This window comes from Chiloscyllium punctatum, chromosome 7 (genome assembly GCF_047496795.1).
Source record: "Chiloscyllium punctatum isolate Juve2018m chromosome 7, sChiPun1.3, whole genome shotgun sequence".
Classification (NCBI taxonomy): Eukaryota; Metazoa; Chordata; class Chondrichthyes; order Orectolobiformes; family Hemiscylliidae; genus Chiloscyllium; species Chiloscyllium punctatum.
Window position 1 is genome coordinate 124,864,460 of NC_092745.1, and position 27,473 is coordinate 124,891,932.

The window sequence follows — 27,473 nt, forward strand, 5'->3', positions numbered from 1 at the left end:
TCCCTTACAATCAGAAACTAGAGAAACCATAATGGAGAACAAAGAAATGGCAGACCAAATAACTACATATTTTGGTTCTGTCTTCACAAAAGTAGACACAAATAACATTCCAAAATGTTGGGAGATGTATGATCTAGTTAGAGAAGGAAATCAATATTGTAATAACTTCACAGAGGCCGGTTTCCCATCAGCAAGCCACCTTTTATTTACACGTATGTAATACTTCACACTGGGTCGAGCTCCCTCAGAGCCAGCTCTCAGTGACCAGAATGTCTGACATTCCTCTTTTTTTTCTTTTTTTTTGTTTTTTTACCCCCCAGCACCCATGGTGCGTGCGTGCAGGTGTAAGACACAATGAGAGACACAAAGTGCACGAATCTTTATTCAATTTCCACCACCAGGAAGATAGGAAAACACCCGGGTGGCCAGTGACAAGCAGTGCCCTTCACAAAAGGCAATGCAATCTCCTGTTTACATTCCTCTTTTTATCTGTCAACCAGGACTCTTTGATTGGATTGGATTAACAGCCCCAATCAGGGAACTCATTTTATGACGTCCACCTGCCTGACCTCAGTACAAGAATCAGTGGGGAAATGGTATGGGGACATTGACAGGATTAAAGATTGCCAAATCCCCAGGGACTAACAATCTACATTCTAGAGTACATAAGGAAGTTAACCTGGAAAGAATGGATGCATTAGTGATCATATTCCAAGATTCTATAGCATCTGGAACAATTTCTACAGTTTGGTGGGTAGTTAATGTAACTCCTCTATTTAAAAAAAAAGGAGGTAGGGACAAAATGGAGGTTATAGACTGCTTAGGCTGACGTTGGGAATAGGAAAAATGCTAGAGTCCATTAATAAAGGTTTGATTACGGATGGCTCAGAACATGGAACATAGTGAGATAGAGTCAGTATGGATTCAAAAAGAGTATTCATCTTTGTCAAATTTGTTGGAAGTTTTTAAGAATGTAACCAGTAGAATTGATAACAGGGAGCCAGTGGATATGGAGTTTGTGCAGATGCTTCAGCATGATTTGGACAAGTTAAATGCATGAGAAAATGTCTGTACAATGAAGTATAATATAGATGTATGTGAGATTATCTACTTTGGTCTCAAAATAAAAACCCAGGAAAGCTGATTATTATCTGAATGGCAACAAATTGAGGATGGGGGAAGTGCAATGAGACCGTTACACCAGATACTGAGAGTAAGCATGCAGGTGCAGTGGACAGTGAAGAAGACACGTGGTATGTTGGCCTTCATAGCCAGAGAATTTGAGTAGGGAACAGGGATCCCCTGCTGCAATTATATCGAGCCTTGGTGAGATCACAACTGGAACATTGTGTATAGTTTTGCTGTCCTTATGTGAGCAACAATGTTCTTGCTATAGAGAAGGTGCACCTCAGGTTTTTCAGCCTAATTCCTGGTACAACAGGACTGATGTATAATCTATTAGGACTAAATGCAATGGCATTTAGAAGAATGAAGGTGAATCTAATAGAAACTGATAAAATTCTAGCAGGACTTACTTGGTCCATTGGGCATTTATTTGCACAGCTAAGGTGATAGTTACTGTCCTGGCTTGGGTCCAAAGGCAGAACACTTCCAACTACAGGAGTAGGGCAGGAGTAGGCTGGGGCAGTCAGGTTTGTGGATTTTGGCCCCCACCCCCACCCCACTCCGGCCTATCACCCTCACCTTTACCTCCTTCACCTATCGCATTTCCAACGCCCCTCCCCCAAGTCCCTCCTCCCTACCTTTTATCTTAGCCTGCTTGGCACACCTTCCTCATTCCTGAAGAAGGGCTCATGCCCGAAACGTCGATTCTCCTGCTCCTTGGATGCTGCCTGACCTGCTGCGCTTTTCCAGCAACACATTTTCAGCTCTGATCTTCAGCATCTGCAGTCCTCACTTTCTCCAAGAAGGGATGAATGGCCTACTCCTGCTCCGATTTAATATGTTTTGATGTTAAGATGATGGAAGCGTTAGCACTTTTTCGTTCAAATGTAAATCAACTACATTTGTTTAAGAAAGCAGCATTTTGTCACGCAGGACTGGAATGCTCTGATGAAGGGCTTTTGCCCGAAACCTCGATTTCGAAGCTACTTGGATGCTGCCTGAACTGCTGTGCTCTTCCAGCACCACAGAATGTGGTTTCCAGCATCTGCAGTCATTGTTTTTACCTGCTCTGATAGATGGCATGTGCTAAATATTGTGTGTTTGGGAGGAACAGGTGATATTGGATCCAGCTCCCCATCACTGGGTGTTTCCTTTGTCCTTCCTCAGTTGGTTGAGCACTAATTGATCAAGATTGATTGTGTTAATTAGTCAGCGATTCCAATATCATTACCATGCTGCTGCTAGGATAGTAGATAGTGAACTATAGAAGGACCTTATCCTTTATCATCCTGCAATAACTACAGTCCCATATGCTTCTAGTTTATTCAATGGGAGCATCTGTTGGAGAATTGTTAAGAGAGATCTGTTCTCTTGCTTTGCACACTCCCAATTTCACAATTAAAGCATCGTCAGTCAATCTTTGGCACTTGGCAAGTGAATACACCGATTTCCATTTATTTTTCTCCAACCTGGACAGTGTTCAGTGAAGCTCTGACCTTTTACGGCCTTTGATTCTTATTTAAAACTAACTTGGCTAAAGGGCCAATTGCCTTATACTCAGGTGGCATCAAAGCTGAAATAATTGGAGGAGCAGATAGTCCCTGAATGAGCCTGGGTCAGACAAAGGTAGTGCTGAGGTTCTTAAAAGGTAAGGAAGTGAAAAATGTACATTTAGGTAGTGCCAAACATGACATTAGGATTTTCTACAACACTAAAGTACAACAATATATATCTGAGCATATGCTTAGGAACAGGAATAGGCCATTCGGTCCCTCCAAGCCAGCTCCAACATTCAATGCGAACATGACTAATCTGATTGTGACCCTCAATCCACAATCCCCAATAATCTTTGACTCTTTGGTTAGCTAAACTTTGCTTAACTTTGCCGTAAACATTTTCAGTGACAGAGCCTCCAACGTTATTTGAAGGAGATATTTCCAAACACTCATGATCTTCGGACAGACCAAAAACATTCTTCTCATCTTGATCATAAATGTAATATTTTAATCAAGGTCCTTTAGTTCCAATCCCTCCCACAAGGGGAAGTGTTCTTTCCACATCCCACCCACCACCCCCCCCCCCCCCACACCCCACCAACTATCAGTTCTCTCAGATATTCCATACATCAATAACATAATCTTTCCTTCTTCTAGATGGCAATGGATAAAGAGCAAACCTGTCCAATGATTTTCCATAAGGTAAGCTGCTTTACTGATGAATTATTGTGGTGTTTTTAATATGTCTTGATATGTGAAGCCAATATATACACAGAAAGTGCCCACTGATTGCAAAGAATATATGACCATATTATTAGTTTTATGGGATGGGTTCAGGGATAAATATTAGATTAGATTACCTACAATGTGGAAACAGGACCTTCAGACCAACCAGTCCACACAGACCCTCCAAAGAGTAACCCACCCAGACCCATTTCCCTCTGACTAATGCACCTAACACTATGGGCAATTTAGCATGGCCAATTCACCTGATCTGCACATCTTTGGACTGTGGGAGGAAACCGGAGCACCCGAAGGAAACCCACGCAGACAATGTACAAACTCCACACAGACAGTCACCCAAGGCTGGAACCAAACCTGGGACCCTGGTGCTGTGAGGCAGCAGTGCTAACCACTGAGCCACCGTGCTGCCCCGTTACATAGGGCACTGAGGGGAAGTCCCCGACTTTACTTTGAAAAGTCATAAGGCGTCTTATTTTGTGCTTTCATCTTATGTTAGGGCTATTGGCCCTGCTAATGTTGGTTGTCCATTCCAAATTGTACATGAGAGGGTAGCACTGAGGCATCTTAGAGTCATAGAATTATACAACACAGAAACAGACCCTTCGGTCCAACTCGTCCATTCCAACCAGACATGCTAACCTAATCTAGTCCCATTTGCCAGCACTTGGCCCATATCCCACTTATCCCTTCCTAATGATGTACCCATCCAGATGCTTTTTAAATGCTATAATTGGACCAGTCTCCACAACTTCCTCTGGCAGCTCATTCCATACACGTACCACACTCTGAGTGAAAACGTTGCCCCTGAGGTCCCTTTTATATTTTTCCCCTCTCACCCTAAACCTATGCTCTCTAGTTCTGGACTCCCCCACCCCACGGAAAAGACTTTGTCTGTTTATCCTATCCATACCACCCATCATTTTACAAACCTCTGTAAGGTCACCCCTCAGCTTCCGACGTTCCAGGGAAAACAGCCCCAGCCTGTTCAGTGCTATTGGGAAGGGATTTTAGCATTGCAACGGTGAAGAAGCAGCAATATATTTCCAAGTCAGGATGGTGTGTGGCCTGGAGGGGAACTTGCAGCTAGTGGCGTTCCCATGTATCTGCTGTCCTGTCCTTCTAGATGGAAGTGGCTGTGTGTGTGGAAGGTGCTACCTAAGAGACTTTGGTGAATTTCAGCAATTAATCACATAGATGGTGCACATGTCTGCTACTGAGGTGGTGGAGTTGTGGATATGGTGTTAATCAAGCAACAGACTGCTGCACTTTCAGAAGGCAGCTCATCACCAACAATAAGGGATGGGCATCAAATGTAAGAGAGAAAAGAATTAAGGGACTGGCATCAAATGCTGGTCTTGGACTAGCATGGACCCAGGTTCAAGTCCAGCCTCGGGCAACTCTCTGTGTGGAGTTTGCACATTCTCCCCGTGTCTGCGTGGGTTTCCTCCGGGTGCTCTGGTTCCTTCCCACAGTCCAAAGATGTGCTGGATAAGCCGTGATAACTTGCCCATCGTGTCCAGGGTAGGTTGGTTAGCTATGGGCAATGCAGGGTTACAGGGATGGGGTAGGTCTGGGTGGGATGCCATTCAGAGGGTTGGCGTGGACTTGATGGGCTGAATGGCCTGCTCCCATACTGTAGTGATTCTATGACACCCCTGACAAAGCAGCAATCAGACTGGCATGTTGGGCTGGATTCTGTTGTGAAATCTCTGGAGTGAGATTTGAATTGCAAGCTTTTGACTCAGAGATGAGAGTGCACACTCCTTAGTCATATTTTCCAAGAATGTTAATTAGTGTAGCAGACGTTATTCAGAATTAATTTCAACATCGTGAAGTCGTGGGGAGACTAACTTGTGCGTAAGTCAGCCATTTCTTACAGTAGGAAGAATGGTCTACCTTGGCTCTATATCCATTCATATTTCAGCCTAGCAACCATCAATTGTAACTCAATCATGGCATTTTCAACTGATCCTCTCCTTTGCAAAGAGAATTCCAGATTTTCCATTGTTTTTGCCTGAAGACGTTCTTTCTGATAGAATCCCTGAAAAGCCTCCTTCATTCTGAAAGAGCAGCAATTAGATGGTGATTTAAACCTCTGATTTTAAGTATTGGAGCTGTGAATTAAATACACACAACCGAATGCTTATCTGTCTTAACATTAATGCAGCAATCGTATAATTGAAAACATGTTCAGATAAACGAAATGAAATACACTGCAAAACAGACTAGTTCAACTTTAATGCAACAATATGCATCACAGCATCCATCTTCATAATCTTTATCTCTATAAGCAATGAAATCCTGTCAACCCAGTGCACAAAATAATCTGTCTTAATTGGGTAAATATTAAACAAATTTATCAGATTGAGCGCAATATGTTTGTATGAATTCTGAAATTCTATTGCCTGAGTTATTGCTGTATTTTATTATAATTCATGTTTAACACCTCTGCAAAGAAAATAGCACAACAGCCTATTCAGGACTAATCCAGCGCTTGACATTCAACATTTCACTGTTTCTGTAGAATTTATGATACATCTGGGACCAGGCATACAAACAAGCACCTATACTGAATCAATTCTGCATAGGTTCATTTGTTACATCCAACACTCTGGTGTGTACTTCACTCTGATCAGTTTGACAGACTGGTTGCTAGAAATGATCTAATATTGCCCATCTGTCCCATAAACTGCAAGTTGTCTGCCAGGTTCAGGTTGATTCAGGATCTGTCATTAGTAATAGGAAAAACTTGCTCAAATCTGCAACTGTACCCAGCAACAAAACGATGATAACAAAGATTTCCAACCCACTGTAGGAGCAAATTTCTGCAGATGCTGGAATCTGAACTGAAAACAAAAAACTCTGGCGATCATAATGGTTCAGGCAGCATCCACTCAGAGAGAGCAAGCTAGTGTTTCAAGTCTCAATACGTTAGCTTGCTCTCTCTCCATTGATGCTGCCTGACCTGCTGTGACCTCCAGCATTTTTTGCGTTCACTTCCGATCCATCCCCCTGTAAGGTTACTCATTCACAAGTCATGAGTCTTTTGGTGATGAACATTAATTTGTGCCCATCTGTAGATGCCTGGAGTGGGTACTGGGTCACCTTAACCAATCTGTACTTTAAAATAGAGTACCTTATAGAATCCCTACAGTGTTGGCCCAACAAGTCCACACCAACCCATTCCCCCATAATTACCCCTGACTAATGCACCTAACCTACACAACCCTGAACACTGTGGCAATTTAGCATGGCCAATCCACCTAACCTGCACATCGTTGGATTGTGGGAAGAAACCCACACAGACAATGTGCAAACTCCACACAATGTGCAAAGTCGCCTGAGGCTGGAATCGAACCCGGGTCCTTGGCGCAGGGAGGCAGCAGTGCGAACCACTAAGCCACCGTGCTGTCTGAATGGTTTGTTGGGCCATTTAGAAGAGGACATTGCATATCAAAGACATAGATTAAAAAATGAAAGGCAATCATTTAGAAATGAGGAAACATTCTTCTCTCAGAGGGCTGTGAGTTTTAAGACTTCCCTTCCAATGGATACAGATTATTTATTTATTTTCAGACAGAAATGGGTAGGTTCTTGACGACCAAGGGGATGAATGAATGAACGCAGGAATGTGGATTTGAGGTTAAAATCAGATTAGGCATGATCTTATTGATTGGCAAAGCAGCCTTTTGATCCTTGTTTATACTGTGGTACCGGAGTCAACGGGAATCAGATAGAATAGGATAAGACAACACAGAATAGAACCAGCTGTTCTGGCCCTTCAACTGTCTGCTGCCACTTAGAGTGATATAATTAGTTGACTGCCCATGCTCCCACATGTAAATTATACCTTTTCAAGCATTTGCTGAAACTATTGAAATATTTATTAGGTTTTCACAATAATCTGCCAATTTATAGTCATTTCCCTCACCATGCCACCTATACCACTAATGAACAGATCAATTGAATTAAATTGAATTACCTTTTTAGTGAGGTATTATGAACGCACAACTCTATGCTGCTAATAATCTACTGTAGTGATGAAAAACAGAAACTGATAGAAAAAACACAGCAGTGGCGTTAACTTCGGAGCAAAAGATGTAAAGCCAATGTGTTTCGTCTGTGACTTTCCATTGAGGAAATCTTATGATACAATGTCCCTATCTCTGAGCCAGAGCTCTGTGTTCAAGAGAGTTGATGGCCAAGGAAGGTGTGTTCTTAGTACAAACAATCAGGTCGCTTATCAATTTGTAAATCATAGAACATAGAACATAGAACAATACAGCACAGAACAGGCCCTTCGGCCCACGATGTTGTGCCGAACTTCTAACCTAGATTAAGCACCCATCCATGTACCTATCCAAATGCCGCTTAAAGGTCGCCAATGATTCTGACTCTACCACTCCCACGGCCCTTCCAATGGCGGGCAGTAAGTGTGGGAGAGATTCCTGGTCAGGCATGTGATGGAAATAAATTAGAGAAAATACCATTCAGCAGCTTAAAAAAAAAGTATAGAGGCTGCCCAATGTTCCAACATGCATGTTGCCCCAGAAAATCTGATACCTCAACTGGGGTAAGGGGGAATTTTGACTCAGACACCAACAGCATGGGCTTTGAACCCTGTTCAGATTGGGGTAGATTTGGGACTTTCTTCTTTTCTCTCGTTGTGGTGGAGATCATGACACTGAGGGTCAGGCTACCTTTGGGCTACTAAAGAAGAAGACATTTAATCAGACGTATGTGTCATGTCTCTCTGAACAGATGTTGCTGTGCATGCCGAGTATTTCCAGCATGTTCTGCTTTTATTTCAAATGATGACAGCAAGAACAAGCATGAAGGCAGTCAAGAACTCAATGAGAATTTAAAATGTTATGACTCATTGGGCAAGGCACTGGAGATTAAGCATCTCTGTTCCCAGAATTGATACTGAAGTTCAATGTGTTAAAAGAAATGCACAATATCCCAAACTATCAGCTTTTCAGACTTAGGATGACCAAAGTATGGACCACATTTCTGCACTGAACAAGAATATTCGTGACTGGTCATTAGATTCTAGATGCAGGTAAATGATTAGACATATTTAATTAAATGACGAATTAAAACTCTAAACTCAGTTAAAAATCACACAACACCAGGTTATAGTCCAACAGGTTTAATTGGAAGCACACTAGCTTTCGGAGCGATGCTCCTTCATCAGGTGATAGTAGATGAAGAAGCGTCGCTCCGAAAGCTAATGTGCTTCCAATTAAACCTGTTGGACTATAACCTGGTGTTGTGTGATTTTTAACTTTGTACACCCCAGTCCAACACCGGCATCTCCAAATCAGGACTCTAAACTCCTTATACACAACTTCTTACACATACACACCAATAACTATAAATAGGGAAAAAAAAATATTGGAAAACTGGCAAAACAGTTCCATAATCTTGTTCACAAGATCTGTTGGGTTGGTTCTTGCAGATTTGAAGGTTTCTCCTCAACCTCCTTTTTTCCAGAAACATTTGTGTTCCCACTGGTTTGCCTCCTGATGAAGGGCTTTTGTCCAAAACGTCGATTTTGCTGCTCCTCGGATACTGCCTGAACTGCTGTGCTTTTCTAGCACCACCAATCCAGAATCTGATTTCCAGCATCTGCAGTCATTGTTTTTACCTAAGAGACACTTGATGGCTGGCTCACTTTTGAAATGTCTCTGACTTATCCAACCCAAGATCACAACCTGCAGCATCTACTGAAGGAATATAAGCTAGCTTTCCTCAGGTTTGTCTTCTGTCTGGTGCGGACCTGCTGGTTTCTCTTTCGGTCTAACAGAACTTCTCTTTTTCTTATTCACAGCCCAGGTTTTGCAGCTACCTGACAACCAGTCACATCGTTGTTGTCAGTCAAAGGATCTTTGCAACTGATAACTGACCACGAATTCACAAGCCAACCAGCTTCACATGTATACAATCTTTTGACTGGAGTTCATCTGCACATCACAACTGCACAAGCAGGGTTCAGAAAAGATATCAAATTCTTTGCGTTCAATCCTAGAAAATCCTGAAGTTTTAATATAGTTATGCCTTGCTTCAGTCTACAATTTCAAAAAACACAAAAAAAGACATAGTATTTACAAAGCTAACAATAGCAACTTATCATCGTGAGCAGAGGATTAAATCCAGCAATTGTTTGCAAAGTGCTAGGTACAAGCTGTAAGTGTCGGCAATAAAAAAAATCAACCTAATCTCCTTGGGAATGACATGTTTAGATTCAAAGATGTCACTCACTCAGTCCATTTTGAGGTCACCTGAAAGGTTACCAACATTACCCTTAATGCAGTCTCCCTGGTCAACCCTCTCACCAGCTGTTGGACTTTCTCGATGACTGGAAAGCACAGAACAACTCTGCTGATAAAGTTGTTGAGCAGCTAAACCCATGATTAGAGTGACTGCACAGTAGAAACCCAGCCTGCATTCATGCCAATGTCAGTAAATAGATTGCATGATTTAGTATTTTGCCATGGTTGAGATCTAACTATATTTATTTCTCCCATTCTAATGCTGCTGGAACCCTGGGAACATTCTGCAAGAACTCATTACTGCTATATACTCATCCTCATCCACAAAACCATTAGACTATAAGAGATGAAGTAGGCCATTCAGCCCATTGAGTCTGCTCTTCTATTCAATGAAATATTGGTTGATCTGATCATCCTCAACTCCACTTTCCTGCCTTTTCCACACAACCCTTGATTCTTTTACAGATTAGAAATTGAGTATGTGTAATGACCTAGCTGCAACAGCCCTCTGCAGTAAAGACTTCCACAGATTCATTACACTCTGAAGGAAAAAATTCCTCCTGATCTCTCTCTTAACTGTGAGGCCCCTTCTTCTGAGATTATGCCCTGTGGTCCTCGAGTCTCCTACAATCTATTCCAAATACACCTTGTACGAGCATAGAGCTCCTGGTCAATTCCAACTTGCTCTATTTGATCATATAAATGTAACATTATATATGCTTCTAATTTTAATCCCATTACTTTGCCATGGTATTCCAAATGTGTGGTTTAATGCAGTTGTACAATATCCCTCTGCATTTTTCTTTTGCTTAGAAAATACTAGAGTTTGTTGAATCAAACAAAATGCTTAATTGCAAAAGCTTGATACATATGGCACCTTTTTTGTGTACATACGTGTAACCTTTGAATCATACAGCACCGATCATTCTGTCAACCCATCAGTATCATCGTCATTAACTTGTCTTGCCTGTGGAGCTTAATTGAAAGCCATCTAATTAGTCCCAATGCCCTTGTTCTCGTAACCTCGATTTGGTGATCCAATTTATACTTTGGATTGAAAAAAAGTTATTTAATTCACCCTAAATGCTGCTCTGGCATCATATAGGCACCTATATGATATTTGAAGGAAAGGTAAATCTATCTTTAACCAGGACAGTAACAACGCAAGGTGGTAAGTTGGGAATAGAATCCCTACAGCGTGGAAGCAGGCTGATCGAGTTCACACTGACACTCGAAAGAATGTTCCACCCAGACCCACGCAATTCCTATAACCCTACATTTCCCATGGCTAGCTCACCTAGCCTGCACATTCCTGTACACTATGAGGAACTTAGCACAGCCATTCTACCTAACCTGCACATCTTTGGACTGTGGGAGGAAACCCACACAGACACAGCGAGAATGTGCACAGTCAGTCAACCAAGGGTGGAATCAAACTCAGATTCCTGGTGCTATGAGGCAGCATTGCTAACCACTGTGTCACCCAATCGATGAAGGAGCTAAGGATAAGATCTCCAAGTTTGCAGATGACAGAAATCTTGCAAAAGGGTGATCTGTGAGGAGGATGCAGAGCTGCTTCGGTGTGGTTTGGACAGATTGAGTGTGTGGGCAAATATATGACAGGCGGAGTACAATGTGGATGTGAGATTATCCACTTTGGTAGCAAAAACCAGAAGACAGATTGTGGGAAAGGGAAGTTGCAAGGACACCTGGATGTTCTCGAACACCAGTCATTGAAAGTAGGCCTGCAGGTGCAACAGGCAATGACAAATGTAAAATGTCTGTTGGCTTTCGTAGTGAGAGGGTTCAAGTACAGGAGCAGGGATGTCTTGTTGCAGTTAGGCTAGGCCTTGATTAAGATCACTCCTAGAGTATTGTGTGCAGTTCTGGCCTCCTTATCTGAGGGAGTACAACCAACGTTTGCCAGACTGATTTCTGGATTGGCAGGACTGACAGATGAAGGAAGATTGAATCAGTTAGGACTACATTCACTTGGATTGAAAAGAATGAGGGGCATAGGAACCTATAAAATTCTATAATTTATAAAAACTATAAAACAGGAGCAAATCGAGGAAATGCAGGGAAGATGTTCCTGAGGAATGAGGGAGTCCAGAGCCAGGATATGGGGTAGGCCATTTAATACTGTGATGTGGAGAAGTGTCTTCACCCAGAGAGTGGGGAGCTTGTGGAATTCTCTGCCACAGAAAGTGGTTGAGGACAAAGCATTGAATATTTTCAAAAATATTTAGATACAGTTCTTAGAACAGAAATGATCAAAGGTTTTGGGGAGAATATAGGAATAGGACACTGAGTTCACTGATCAGCCATGATCGTATTGAATGATAGAACAGGCTCAAAGGGCTGAATGACCAAATTTTTCTCTGTTGCTCATGTAGCTTTTGTGGGATCTGTTTACATTGCTCTGAGTCAACACCTAGGCCTAACCAATCAAGTCCAGTTAGGACGGCACAGTAGCACAGTGGTTAGCACTGCTGCACTCACAGTGCCAGAAACCTAGGTTCAATTCCCACCTCAGGCAACTGTCTGTGTGGGTTTCCTCCAGGTGCTCCGGTTTCCTCCTACAGTCCAAAAATATGCAAGTTAGGTGAATTGGCCAAGCTATATTGCCTGTAGTGTTAGGTGAAGAGGTAAATGTAGGGGAATTGTTCTTCGGAGAATCGGTGTGGACTTGTTGGGCCGAAGGGCCTGTTTCCACACTGTAAGTAATCAAATAAACAAAATTAAACAGTATGCTCCTGACCACAGTCAGTGGTTGAAGCTAACAGTGTGGGTGAATTTAATGAAAAATCTAACAAGCAGTTGAGGACAAAGGGTGACAATGATCGGTTCAGATAGGATGATGCTCGATAAAACAATGACATGGACTGGTTGGGCCAAATGGCCTGTTTCTGCACTATATCCAAGTGGTGGGAATTCAGAAGGCTGGCACAATTAGTAAACCACTTGCAATGCCACTGAGCGTGGGCTCAAAGTCGCCATTTGGACTGATTCCTGAAAAAAGGGTCTTGAAGGGAGCAGCAAAATTGAACCCTTGGCTACTGCAACTGGAGGAGGTGGAATTCTTCCCCAACCATTGGATGAATGTGAGTGTTACACAGTCAGAGGCACTGTCTGTCAAACTGGAGTCCCATTTACCAATGCAAACAGCTAGTCAGGATACCCTGGCACAACATTAAGGAGTGGGGCGAAAGTCATCCAGGATTCCTGACCAATAATTATTTTTTAAGTCATTCATGGGAAGTGGGCATTGCTAATTTGGCAAGGACTTACTGCTCGTCCCTAGTTGCCCTTTGAGAAGGTAGTGGTGAGCTGCCCTTTTGAACCGCTGCAGTCCTTGTGCTGTAGGTTGACCCACAATGCCGCCTCGGGAGGGAATTCCAGGATTTTGACCCAGCGACACCAAAGGACTACCTTTCATTTACCTCTCAGTGAAAACAGATACAGTCATTGCTACTTGTGCAGACTTCACTTACTTCGAAGGACGTTGCCACTGCATTCATCTGAATTCTTGCAATAATTGCACTTCAACAGGAATTGGTTGGCAGGGACGAGGTATGTTGTACATCTGGCATGGTGGCTGAGTGGTCAGCACTGCTGCTTCCTAGTGCCAGGGAAGTGGGTTCAATTCCAGCGTTGGGAAACTGTCTGTGTGGATTTTGCACATTCTTCCCGTGTCTACATTGGTTTCCCCCCACAATCTAACAATATGGATGTAGGTGGGATGCTCTTCGGAGTGTCCATGATGTGGAGGTGCCTGGATTGGGCAAATCAGAAGTCACATGACACCAGGTTATAGTCCAACAGGTTTATTTGAAATCACAAGCTTTCAGAATGCTGCTCCTTTATCAGATGATGTCAGCTCCACTTTTAGGGTGACTTCGCCTAACAAGCTCTGAAAGCTTGTGATTTCAAATAAACCTGTTGGACTATAACCTGGTGTCGCGTGACTTCTGATTTTGGAAGGTCAGTGTGGACTCAATGGTCTGGTTCCACTGGCTTCGATGATCTGACTATGTTTGGTGCTCAGTCTCCAAGAGTGCAACTTGAAGCCTCAGCTTTCTGTCTCAGACAAACACCAGGGAACTGAGCAACTCTTTGGTGGTATATACTTACACTGGTTCCTGGGAGTTGGTTGAGGCGTCCCTTGGAGCAGGACAATGAATTGAAGCTGCAACCTTGTGTTCTGAGTAGCTCAGCTCCAGACTGCCTTGATCAAACTAACTGCTGAAGGAACGACGATGAAAAGGCAACTTTACATCCAAAATGCAAGTTGACAAATGTTTTAAGTGGTTTTAAATTCCTGGCATTAAAAGCAGTGATCGGAAATCACACCTTTGGGATAGTCTATAATATAACTGATGTTTCTCGTTCACAGCTTGGTACCTCACAACTCATGCGGCATTTACAAAATACTTTAGTATGGATCCAATGCTTCCATGTTACAGATATATGAGCTAATCACCATTCTGCTGCAGTTTATAAAGATTTGCAGGCTTGATTTTCCACTTGGTAGGGTAATAGAGGTGTTCTGCAATGTAATGTGCTAGTAAATTCATCAAATTGCTTCTTTGTATTCATGCAGTGGCTCAGGATTAAATCCACCAGTTGAACTTTGGCAGCTGATCAAATTTTACTCACACACTAGCCAATTAATGACGTTAATGAGCCAAGATCAAGCCTCATTACCCTTAAACAATGCAAATGGACGAAGGAAGACTTCAAGCCAATGCTTACCATTACCTTGGAATCTGTCATCTGCCTTTAACCTCCACAGAACAAGGATTGAGAGTGTATGAAGAAAGTAGGCATAGATACATATGTGGTCATCAAATTAAAATTATGGATTCAGTCAAGGTTAAAACCGTGGTGACATTTCAAAATGTACTTAATTGTCTGGAAAGAGCTTTGGGAAAGTCTGAGGTGGTGGAAAGTGCGAGTGTTTCTTTAACAGAGACACAGAACATAAAAGCATCCGTCTGTTCCCCAACCCCGAACAGCACTGCATGCTGATCGCAATCATCTATCACAGGCGATAGGCTACTGTCACATCCAGGAGGGATTCAGACACAGCCATTAAGTCAGACTCCCACAGATGGTGGTCTCGCACCATTGACTCCTCAGCCAAGAACATGCACTGCATGTCTGAATGTGCAGTCTCTCTCAGACTGAGCAGCATTATGGTGAAGCAACACTGGGGTAAAACCAGCCAGTCTCTTGTGGGATTGTACCCAGTTCACTTCTGTCAGTGGACACTTCAATTCGTGGTGGCTTCTGCTCCACAATGTTAGGACAAGCCGACATCAAAAGCTCAAAAAGGACATTGCTATGAACCCTTGACTATCACAGTCCAATTATCCCTAAGGTACCTTTTCTCTTACCTCCTGCATATAACAGAAAACATTGGAAGAATTATGAGGCCACACAAGAGCAATATTCTGTCTGAAAGTCAAGATAATGTGAACGTTTGTCTTTCAGATGCTCAGGATTTTTCTGTTTTCCATAAGCATAGAGTCATTAAGTTATACAGCACAGTAACAGACCCTTCAGTCCAACCAGTCCATGCTGACCATAATCCCAAACTAAACTAGTCCCACTTGCTTGCACTTGGCCCATATTCGTCCAAATCCTTCCTATTCATGTATCTATCCAAATGTCTTTTAAACATTGTAACTGTGCCCACATCTACCACTTCCTCAGGAAGTTCATTCCACACTCGAATTACCCTCTGTGTAAAACATCTGCCCTGCATATCTTTTTTAAATCTCTCTCCTCTCACCTTAAAAATGTGACACCCTAGTCTTGAAAACCCTCATTCTAGATACCTACCATTCATTCCCATGATCTTATGACGTTTTATTAGGTCACTTCTCAACCTCTTAAACTGCAGTGAAAGAAGTCCCAGCCTATCCAGCCTTTCCTTATAACTCCAAACTTCTATAACTGGCAGCGTCCTGGTAAATCACTTCTGAACCCTCTCCAACTTAATAAGATCCTGCACTTTGCTGTTGGGTTTGAGGGACAGTTAGCAGATGTGTTTCTTTGTCAGGATTGTCTACTTCATGTCAAAAAAGAATCGTAGATGCTGGAAATCAGAAATGAAAAAACAGAATTAGTTGGAAAAGCTCAGCAGGTCTGGCAACATCTGTGGAGGAAAAAACAGAAGGGTCCATTGACCCTTTTTCAGAATTGTCTTAGTCAGAAATACACCTGTTGCACGCTGTACGTAAATACGTGTGACTGTAGATATAAAGAAGCTAATGATATTCGATCACTGAGGATATAACAGGAGGGTAGAATGAGCAAAACTCAAATGAGTCAGAAGATTTGAAGATTCTTTTTCCTCATGTGTAGTGGATATGAAGAACAGTAGCAAGTCAAGAGATGAAATCATTTATCCTTCAGAAACAAAAGGAAGGGGAAAGGCTTATCCTTATCACACTGATCATGACCTCCTGAAGCAATGAAATTCTTTTGAAAATGGAGTATCCATCATAATGAGGAAAATGAAGCTATTTCACTAATATGTGCTTAGGAAGTATATTTGATAGAATACGATGGTTTCTCTGCTCCTGCAATTTTGAACTGCAGTAAAGTTATCAGGTTTAGATTAGAGATAAATGATGAGGTGAATTTGTGGATCAGTAACTTTTTCTTAAATGGTTCAAGGAATTTGACTGGTTCAACCATTCACTGAAACAGTGTTATCCTATTCACTTGCTGTCAGATCACATTCCTGTTTTGTGCTGCATATATTTGAACATGCGATTTTCTTTTTTGGATGTTGTGAAACTTAAAATGGTTCAGAAAAGATTTACAAGGATGTTGCTAGGGTTGGAGGGTTTGAGCTATAGGGAGAGGCTGAATAGGCTGGGGCTGTTTTCCCTGGAGAATTGGAGTTTGAGGGGTGACCTTATTGAGGTTTATAAAATCATGAGGGGCATGGATAGGATAAATAGACAAGGTCTTTTCCTGAGGGTGGGGTAGTGTAAACCTAGAGGGCATAGGTTTAGGGTGAGAGGGGAAAGATTTAAAAGAGACCTAAGGGGCAACCCTTTCATGCAGAGGGTGGTGTGTGTATAGAATGAGCTGCCAGAGGAATTGGTGGAGGCTGGTATAATTACATTCCTGCTTTGTGCTGCATATATTTGAACATGCAAGTTTTTTTGGATGTTGTGAAACTGAAAAGGGATCAGAAAAGATTTACAAGGATGTTGCCAGGGTTGGAGGGTTTGAGCCAAAGGGAGAAGCTGAATAGGCTGGGGCTGTTTTCCCTGGAGTATCGGAGGATGAAGCAGTGAGGGGCATGGATAAGATAAATAGACAAGGTTTTTCCCCAGGGTGGGGAGTGCAAAACTAGAGGGCATAGGTTTAGGGTGAGAAGGGAAAGATTTAAAAGGGACCTAAGGGGCAACTTTTTCATGCAAAGGGTGGGGTGTGTATGGAATGAGCTGCCAGAGGAATTGGTGGAGGCTGGAAATTACAACATTTAAAAGGTATCTGGATGAGTCTATGAATAGGAAGGGTTTGGAGGGTTATGGGCCAAGTGCTGGCAGATGGGACTAGATTAATTTAGGATGTCTGGTTGGCATGGACAAGTTGGACTTGAATGGTCTGTTTCTGTGCTGTACATCTCTATAACTCTGACTCTCGTTGTATGATGTGGGCGTTGCTGGCTGGGCCAGTGTTGATTGTCCATCCTGAGTTGCGTTTGAGAAGGCGGCAGTGAGCTGACTTCTCAAACACTGCAGTCCATGTGCTGTATGTTGACCTGTTTAGGGAGGGAATTCCAGGATTTGACACAGAGCCACAGAAGGAATGGTGACATATTTCCAAGTCAGGGTGGTAAGAGGCTTGGAGCGGATCTTACAGCTGATGGTGTTCCCATGTATCTGCTGCCTTTGTCCTTCTAGATGGAACTGGTCATGGGTTTGGAAGGTGCTGTCTGAGGATCTCTTGTGAATTTCTGAGGTGCATCTTGTAGATGGTACACACTGCTGCTACTGAGCATCAGTGGTGCAGGGACTAGATGCTTGTGAATGTGGTACTAATCAAGAGGGCTGCTTTGGCCTGGATGATGTCAAGCTTCTTGAGTGTTGTTAGAGCTGCATGCATCCAGGTAAGTGGGGAGTATTCCATCACACTCCTGACTTGTACTTTGTAGATGGTGGACAGACTTTGGAAAGTTAGAAGATTAGTTATTTGCTGCAGTATTCCTAGCTTCTGACCTGCTCTTGTAGTCGCAATTATATTTTATGGTTTTGTTCGCCAAGCTGGGAATTTGTGTTGCAGATGTTTCATCCCCTGTCTAGGTGACATCCTCAGTGCTTGGGAGCCTCCTGTGAAGTGCTTCTGTGATGTTTCCTCCAGCATTTATAGTGGTTTGTCTCTGCTGCTTCCAGTTGTCAGTTCCAGCTGTCCATTGCAGTGGTCGGTATATTGGGTCCAGGTCGTTGTGTTTGTTGATAGAGTCTGTGGATGAGTGCCATGCCTCTAGGAATTCCCTGGCTGTTCTCTGTTTGGCTTGCTCTATAATAGCAGTGTTGTCCCAGTCGAACTCATGTTGCTTGTCATCTGCGTGTGTGGATACTGAGGATAGCTGGTCGTGTCGTTTCGTGGCTAGTTGGTGTTCATGGATGTAGATCGTTAGCTGTCTTCCTGTTTTGTCCTATGTAGTGTTTTGTGCAGTCCTTGCATGGGATTTTGTACACTACATTGGTTTTGCTCATGCTGGGTATCGGGTCTTTCGTTCTGATGAGTTGTTGTCTGAGAGTGGCTGTTGGTTTGTGTGCTGTTATGAGTCCTAGTGATCGTAGTAGTCTGGCTGTCAGTTCGGAAATGTTCTTGATGTATGGTAACGTGGCTAGTTCTTTGGGTTGTGGCATGTCCTTGTTCCGTTGTCTTTCCCTTAGGCATCTGTTGATGAAATTGAGCGGGTATCCGTTTTTGGCGAATACATTGTATAGGTGTTCCTCTTCCTCTTTTTGCAATTCTGGTGTACTGCAGTGTGTTGTGGCCCTTTTGAACAGTGTCTTGATGTAACTTCTTTTGTGTGTGTTGGGGTGGTTACTTTCGTAGTTCAGGACTTGGTCTGTGTGTGTGGCTTTCCTGTATATCTTTGTGGTGAATTCTCCGTTCGGTGTTCTCTGTACCATCACGTCTAGGAATGGGAGTTGGTTGTCCTTTTCTTCCTCTCCAGTGAATCGGATTCCTGTGAGTGTGGCATTGATGATCTGGTGTGTGTTCTCTATTTCTGTGTTTTTAATGATTACAAAGGTGTCATCCACATATCTGACCCAGAGTTTGGGTTGAATTTGCGGTAAGACTGTTTGTTCTAATCTTTGCATTACAGCTTCTGCTATGAGTCCAGAGATGGGTGAGCCCATGGGTGTGCCATTGATTTGTTCATATATTTGGTTGTTGAATGTGAAGTGTGTTGTGAGGCACAGGTCCAGTAATTTGAGTATGCCGTCTTTGTTGATAGGTTCCCTGTCTTGTTGTCTGTTCTGTATTATATTTACATGGCTAGACCAATTGAGTTTCTTGTTAATGGTAAACCACAAGATTTTGATTGTGGGGGATTCAGTGATGGAAAAGTTGTTAATAATGCTGTGATGGAAATATAAACAGCTGTCAGCCATTTGGCTTACTCTGTCATTGAATTAATGCGTGTCTGATCTACTCGTGTTTCAAACTCCACATTCCTATCTACCCTCAATAACCTTTGAATCCTCTGCCTGACAAAAGTCTGTCTACCTCCCCCTTAATGATATTCAATGACACTGCTGAGGCAGAGGGTTCAAAGTTGTCCAGCCCTCTGAGAGAAAAAAGCATTCTCTACGTCTCTGTCCCGAAAAGGGGTCTCCTAATTTTAAAACAGTGCTCCCTCCCCCCAGCTGTCCTTGATTCAGCCACAGGAGGCAATATCTTTTCCATGTCCACTTTGTCAAGGCAATTTAAGATGTTATTCAGTCCAATCAAGTCACCCCTCACACTTCTAATCCTGATCTCCTCATAACATAACCCAATCATTTCGGCTATCAATATGGTGAACATCCTGTTTCATGCCTCCAACACATTTACATCTTTTTTCATATGCGGAGGCCAAGATTAATCACAGTGTTCGAGGAGTATTCTCAACAATCCCCTGTATAACTGATGCATAACACCCTTATCATTTTGTTCTGTTCTTCTGGTAATGGAGGACAATATTCCATTATCCTTCCCTATTACATGCTGTACCTGCACATTAACATCCTGCGACAACTTAGATCCCTCTGCATCTTGGACTTGCAGCCTATGTTTAAGTAATATTCTTCTGTTTTTTTTTCTCATTCTTTCTACCAAAGTGAAGAAAACTAAATATTTTCCTGCATTATGCGTCCTCTGCCAGATCTTTGCCCACTCACTCAGCCTATCGATACCCATCTGCAAACCCCTTATGTCTTCTTCACAACATACTTACTGACTTATTTTTGTGTCATCTGTGAATTTAGCTCCAAGATGTCACTCCCTTCATTTCAGTATTTGATATAAATTGTAAGAGTTTGAGGCTTCATAACTGGGAGTAAAAAGAAACAGTATAATTTCACTGTAATCACAAGCACAACTACATCTAGGAGATATGAGAATGTCATAATATAACTGGATGATAAAACATGTATTAATTTGAACATGATATAATCGTGTGCACTAACTTGCAATGGGCACGAACTTGAAATGTGAATTGTGTAATCACAGTTAGATAGTGATTGCAAACAAAAACAGAAATTGCTGGAAAAGCTCAGCAGGTCTGGCAGCATCCGTGGAAAGAAATCAGAGTTAATGTTTTAGGTCGAGTGACCCTTCCTCAGAACTGATGGTGGCAGCTGGAAAAATGACAGTTTATATGCAGAAGAGAGTGTGGGGGTAGAGGATAAGGAGTAATCAGTAGGGGGTATAGAGCCCAAAGAGAGGGAAGAGCCATTGGACAGACAAAGGAGTGGACAAAGGGGTGGCACGGTGGCTCAGTGGTTAGCACTGCTGCCTTACAGTCCCACGTTTAATTCCAACCTTGGGTGACTGTCTGTGTGAGTTTGCACGTTCTCCCCAAGTCCCCACGTGTTTTCTCTTACAGATGTGCAAGTCAGGTGAATTGACCAGAGTGTTAGGTGCATTAGTCAGAGGGAAATGGGTCTGGGTAGGTTACTCTTCAGGGGGTTGTTGTGGGCTGTTTGGGCTGAAGGGCCTGTTTTGACACTGTAGGTAATCTAATCTAATCAAACGATCTGGCTGGGAGGGTGAATAGCTGTTAATGGGGACTGTTAGTGGCTCACAATGGGTTGTGTGTAATAGCAGACTGTGTGATAACAAGGCCTGGGGTGTGTGGGGATTGGGGTAAGCACATGAGAGAAAGTGCCTGAAGCTCTAATTTGGTTGAACTGAGTGTTGATTCCAGAAGGCTGTAGAGTTCCCAAGGGGGAAATGGGGTGCTGTTCTTCCAGTTTGTACCAAGCTTCACTGATTTGAGTGAGTTAATAAATGACCTTTTGATTGGAAAGTATTATCTGTAAGAATAACTGATTTGAAGCTTGTTGACTGTAAAAATATAATAAAACCTTTGTCCTTACAATAAATGTTTGGGCTGTATGCCGTTTCCTTGACATGTACATCTCCCCATGCTTGCATGAATATATTTTTAAACAAAATAACCTGAATCTCATCTGCTCTAAGAAAAAATAAAAGGTTAAACTCATCATTTCCAACTTCAACTGACTTGGAGCCACATATTTACCCTTATTTTAGTTCATAGTACTAGTTGTAGACCTAACTTTCTCCCTTTCAAACCAGATGTAATCTGGCTGCAAGCTGGATGTGCCTTTACTCTAAGGTCACCAGTAATCTAGTCATGATAAACATTAATATAATCTACTCTCTGGTTGGTTCCAGAATGTGCTGCTCTAAGAGGCTATTTCAATAGCATTCTATGAACTGGCTGCCACAGCCCATCTGATTTTTTAAGTTTGCATAGAGATTAGGGGTGGCTCAGTGGTTAGCACTACAGCTTCACAACACCAGGGATGTGAGCTTCACAACACCAGGGATTTGAGTTTGGTTCCAGCCTCAGGCGACTGTGTGGAATTTGCACATTCTCCCCATGTCAGCGTGGGTTTGCTCCAGTTTCCTCCCACAATCCAAAGATGTGCAGTTTAGGTGGATTGGCCATGCTAAATTGCCATAGTGTTAAGTGCATTAGTCATAGGGAAATGGATCTGGCTGGGTTACTCTTTGGAGGGTTGTTGGGCCATTTGGCCTGTTTGCATACTGTTGGGAATCAAATCTAATCGAATCTAATCTAATGTCACCTATGATTATTGGTGTTTGTTTATCCCAACACCCAATATTCATTTTTGGATACTTTGTCCCACGTTAGGGCAGCACGGTGGCTCAGTGGTTAGCACTGCTACCTCACAGCATCAGGGACCCGGGTTTGATTCCAGCTTCGGGCGACTGACTGTGTGGAGTTTGCACATTCTCCCTGTGTCTGTGTGGTTTCCCTCCCACAGTCCAAATCTGTGCAGGCAAGGTGGATTGGCCATAGTGGGAGAGAGTGAGGATGGGAGATCAGAGTCATGAAGTGTGGTGCTGGAAAAACACAGCCCATCAGGCAACATCTGAGGAGCAGAAGAGTCACTGTTCCTGATGGAGGGCTTATGCTCGAAATGTTGACTCTCCTTCTCCTCAGATGCTAGCTGACCAGCTGTGTTTTTCCAGCATCAAATGTTTTGACTCGGATTGGCCATAGTGTCCAGGAATGTGCAGGCCAGGTTGATTAGCTGTGGGAAATGCAGGGTCACAGGGATAAGGTAGGGGGGGTAGGTGTACGTGAGATGCTCTTCAGAGGGCTGGTGTGGGCTCAATGGGCTGAATGGCTTGCTTCTGCATTGTAGGGATTCTCTGATTGCTGTTACTGTTCAGGAGCCTGTAAATCACTCCCATTAGTTACATCTTGAGTATTCGAGCTCAAAATAGGAAGCTGATGAATTCACTCTAAACTCTACCAGAAGAAGAAAACTCAATCCAGGGGATTAGGGTGAGGACAACCAACAGAGCAAGGTCACCCACACCTCTGCAATAGAATACACAGAACTAGTAAGGACCTGCTCCGCAATCAGGACTAGGGTCTCTACCCTGCTTGGGACTTGAGGCTTATCATCAATAAACATGGGAGAGAGACAGCCTGTGATTGCAGAGCCAAGATTAGAGTGGTGCCAGAAAAGCACAGCAGTTCAGGCAGAATCCAAGAAGCAGGAAAATCGACATTTCGGGCAAAAGCCCTTCATCAGGAATGAGGTAGGGAGCATCCAGGGTGGAGAGATAAATGGAAGTGGGGGTAGGACTGGGGGGAAAGTAGCTGAGAGTGCAATAGGTGGATGGAGGTGGAGGTAAAGGTCGGAGAGGAGGGTGGAGTGGATAAATGGGAAGGAAGATTGACAGATGGGACAGGTTATGAGGACGGTGCTGAGCTGGAAGGTTGGAACTGGGGTAAGATGGAGGGAGGGGAATGAGGAAACTGGTGCCACACCCTGTGATTGCAGAGCAGTGAGCCATGAGGAAAGTAAGTATGGGCATGCGGGAGGTTCCTGGGGGTCAGCAATACCTTTCACTGAGGTTTAGGGTTTTTGCTGGGGTTTGTACCTCTTGCTGGGAGCTGTGCGCCATGCCTTTTTCACCCAGGAAGTGGGAGTGTGAAAGATCATAGGATCATAGAATCTCGATTAGTGGTGCTGGAAAAGCACAGCAGTTCAGGCAGCATCTTGGTGGGCTATTTAAAATAATGAAAGGTCTTAACAGCCCTTCATCAGGAATATTCCAGCACCACTAATCCAGAATCTGGTTTCCAGCATCTGCAGTCATTGCTTTTACCTAATCATAGGGTCTCTACAGTGCAGGAAGAGGCCATTCAGCCCATCGAATCTTCCACACCCCACTCCCAATCCAGTAACCATGCATTCCCCCCAGTTAATCTGCCCATACTGCAGATCTCTGGGCACTACGGGAAAATTTAACATGGGCAATCCAACGAATATTCAGATTGGAGTGGTGCTGGAAAAACACAGCAAGTCAGGCAGCATCCAAGGAGCAGGAAGATCCTGATGAAGGGCTTTTGCCTGAAACGTCGATTTTCCTTCTCCTCAGATGCTGCCTGACCTGCTGTGCTTTTCCAGCACCACTCCAACGTGGACTCTGATCTCAGCCTCTGCAGTCCTCACTTTCGCCTAATCCAACGAATGTGCACACCTTTGGACTGGGAGAGAAGACAGAAGCATCTGAAGGAAACCCACACAGACTGAGGAGAACAGACAAACTCCACATAAAACATAACAGGCGCAGAACATAAAACATGTCCCCTTTCTTCAAAATTACTGTTTCACGGGATTTGAGATGTAACTGAGAAGGCTCAGCATTTGTTGTCCATTATTTCATTGTCCTTGAGAAGTTGGTAGTGGGGAGTTGACCTCTTGAGCTGTTGCAGTCAGTCCATATGGATTGACGTCTCCTTGCTAGGCCATTTCAGAAGGAACAATCATATTGCTGAAGACCTGGAGTCACATGTAGCCAGACTGGAATAAATTGACAGATTCCCTCAAAGGACATTATTGAACTAAAGTTCTTTAAACCCCTCTTGATGATAGATTCAGTCAACATTGATAAAATGACACTTTTATCATAGTTTTATTCAATTTATAAATTCAATGCCACTAAATTCCTTCAGTTGCCAAGGTGGGATTTGAACAGTAACCCCCAGAGGGCCACCTGGCCCTCTTAAATGCAATGTTAATCTGCTAAAGGAAGGATGTTATTAAACTGGAAAAGGTGCAGAAAAGATTTACAAGGATGTTACTGAGACTGGAGGGTTTGAGTTATAAGGAGAGACTGGATAGGCTGGGACTTTTTTCCCTCGTGCGTCGGAAGCTGAGGGGTGACCTTATCGAGGTTGATGAAATCATGAGGGAATACATAAGGTGAATGGCAAAGGTCTTTTCCCTCGTGTAGGGGAATTAAAATCTAGAGGGCGTGGGTTTAAAGTGAGAGGAGAAAGACTTAAAAACAATCTGAGGGTCAACCTTTTACACAGATAATGATGTGTGTGTGGAATTAACTGCCAGAGGAAGTGACAAATGCAGGTATAGTTATAACATTTAGAGTCATAGAGATATGCAGCACAGAAACTTAAATCCAACTTGTCCATGCCGATCAGATATCCCAACCCAATTGAGTCCCACTTACCAGGACCCAGCCCATATCCCTCCAAACCCTTCCGATACATAGACCAATCTCAATGTCTTTTAAATGCTATAATTGTACCAGCCTCCACCACTTTCACTGGCAGCCCATTCCACACATGCACCACCTTCTGTATGAAAACATTGCCCCTTAGGTCTCTTTTGTATCTTTCCCCTCTCACCCTAAACCTATGCCCTCTAGTTCTGGACTCCCCCACACCCCAGGGAAGGGACTTTGTCTATATATCTTATCCATACCCGTCATGATGTTATAAACCTCTATAAGGTCACCCCTCAACCTCCAGTGCTCCAGAGAAAACAGCCCCAGCCTATTCAGCCTCTCCAAATAGCTCAAATCCACCCTGGCAACATCCTTGTAAATCTTTTCTGAACCCTTCCGATAAGAAGGAGACCAGAATTGCATGCAGCATACCAACAAATGAAAAGGAAAGGTTTCAAGGGAGATGGGCCAAATGCAGGCAAATGGGACCAGTCTAGTTTGGGAAACCCGATCGACATGGATGAGTTGGACCAAAGGATTTGTTTCCGTGCCATATAACTATGACTCACTGCAAGAGCTGGTCATGGTGAAAGAGTGCCACACTGGTGTCAGGTGGCATTCTCTACTGCTATTACAGTTGGAACATGCTTGAAGGAGATCTTCTCTGTCACCTGAGGGTTTGATGCTGCCACAGGTACTCCAAGGCAAAAGCGTTCCAATTGCAAGACACAGGTTTCCCTCACACAGTGCAAACTAAAAACCTTTGCAGTCTACCTTCAATCCGAAAGGAGCTAAAGAGGCTTAACTTGATCTTCACAACTTTTAAAATTAATTTCTGGAGCAGAATAATTTTACCTACAATTTTATTGAAACCAAAGCACTTCTGTTTTGCCTAAAGATAACTGGGAAATTCAATGAAGTCGAGATTCTTCTCAAAAATATACAGTGAATTACAAAAAAATTGTAAGCATAAGGTAGAAATCAAAGTCACATCTGTGGTCAATTATCAAGCTCCCTAAATGCTTGTCTCATATATATTTTATTTCTCTGTACAGATTCACACATGGCCTTTGGAATTCTTCCAGATATCAGTTCTTGGATCACAAATCTCTTACTCATGAGGAACAAAGGAACAGGAAAAGGCCATTCAGCCCTTCAAGTCAGTTGTTAGAACTTAAGAACATAAAAGTAGGGGCAGGAGTAGGCCATCTGGCCCCTTGAGCCTGCTCCGCCATTGAATAAGATCATGGCTGGTCACTTCGTGGTCTTAGCTCCACTTACCCACCCACTCACCATATCCCTTAATTGATTTATTGTTCAAAAATCTATTTATCTTTGCCTTAAAAACATCCAATGGGATAGTTTCAACTGCTTCACTGGGAATTCCACAGATTCACAACCCTTTGGGAGAAGAGTTCCTCTTCAACTCAGTCCTACATCTGCTCCCCTTTATTTTGAGGTTATGCCCCCTAGTTCTAGTTTCACCCACCAACAATTTCCCTGCTTCGATCTTATCTATTCTCTTCATAATTCTATATGCTTCTGCAAGATTCCCTTTTATTCTTCTAAATTCTAGTGAGTGTTGTCCCAGTCTACTCAATCTCTCCTCATAAGGCAACCTTCTCAGCTCCAGAACCAACCTCCTACGCACCCCCAGTGCCAGTGCATCCTTTCGCAAGTTAGGTTCTGATTAGCTCATGGCTGATGTGGATCACAACTCTACCTCACTATTTTGGACGACATTCTTCAGTACTTTACCCCACAAATGCCAATTTATCTGAATCTCCACCTCAACAGCTTCTTCAGAAGGGAATGGAAATGGGAAATAAACTTTCAATTTCCATTATATTTTTTTTGAAGCAATATCTCTTGGTATCACTTGTGAACAGCCCACCTCTCATTTTAAGGTTATGTTCCTTTGTTCTGGAGTCTTCCATCACTGTTTCTCTCCATTGACCCTGTTAAAACCTTTCATTATTTAAAATAGCCCACCAACATCAAGCTTTATTTTTCTTATTTGAAAGAATATAAGGCTATTCTGTGTACCTCAAACATTAAAGCATTGACATTCCATTTGCACAGGATCTAGATTATAGAGTGGTGCTGGAAAAGCACAGCAGTTCAGGCAGCATCTGAGGAGCAGGAAAATCGACGTTTCGGGTAAAAGCCCTTCATCAGGAATAGAGACAGGGTGCCTGCAGAGTGGAGAGATAAATGAGAGGGGGGTGGGGGTGGGGAGAAAGTAGCATAGAGTACAATAGGTGAAAGGGGGTGGGGATGGAGGTGATAGGTCAGAGAGGAGGGTGGAGTGGATAGGTGGAAAGGAAGATAGGCAGGTAAGACAAGTCATGGGGACAGTGCTGAGCTGGAAGGTTGGAGCTGGGGTGAGGTGAGGGGAGGGGAAATGAGGAAACTGGTGAAATCCACATTGTTGCTCTGGGGTTGAAGTGCTCTGAGGCGGAGGATGAGGCATCGGATGGTGAGGGAGTGGCGGTGAAGGAAGCCCAGGACCTCCATGTCCTCGGCAGAGTGGGAGGGGGAGTTCAAA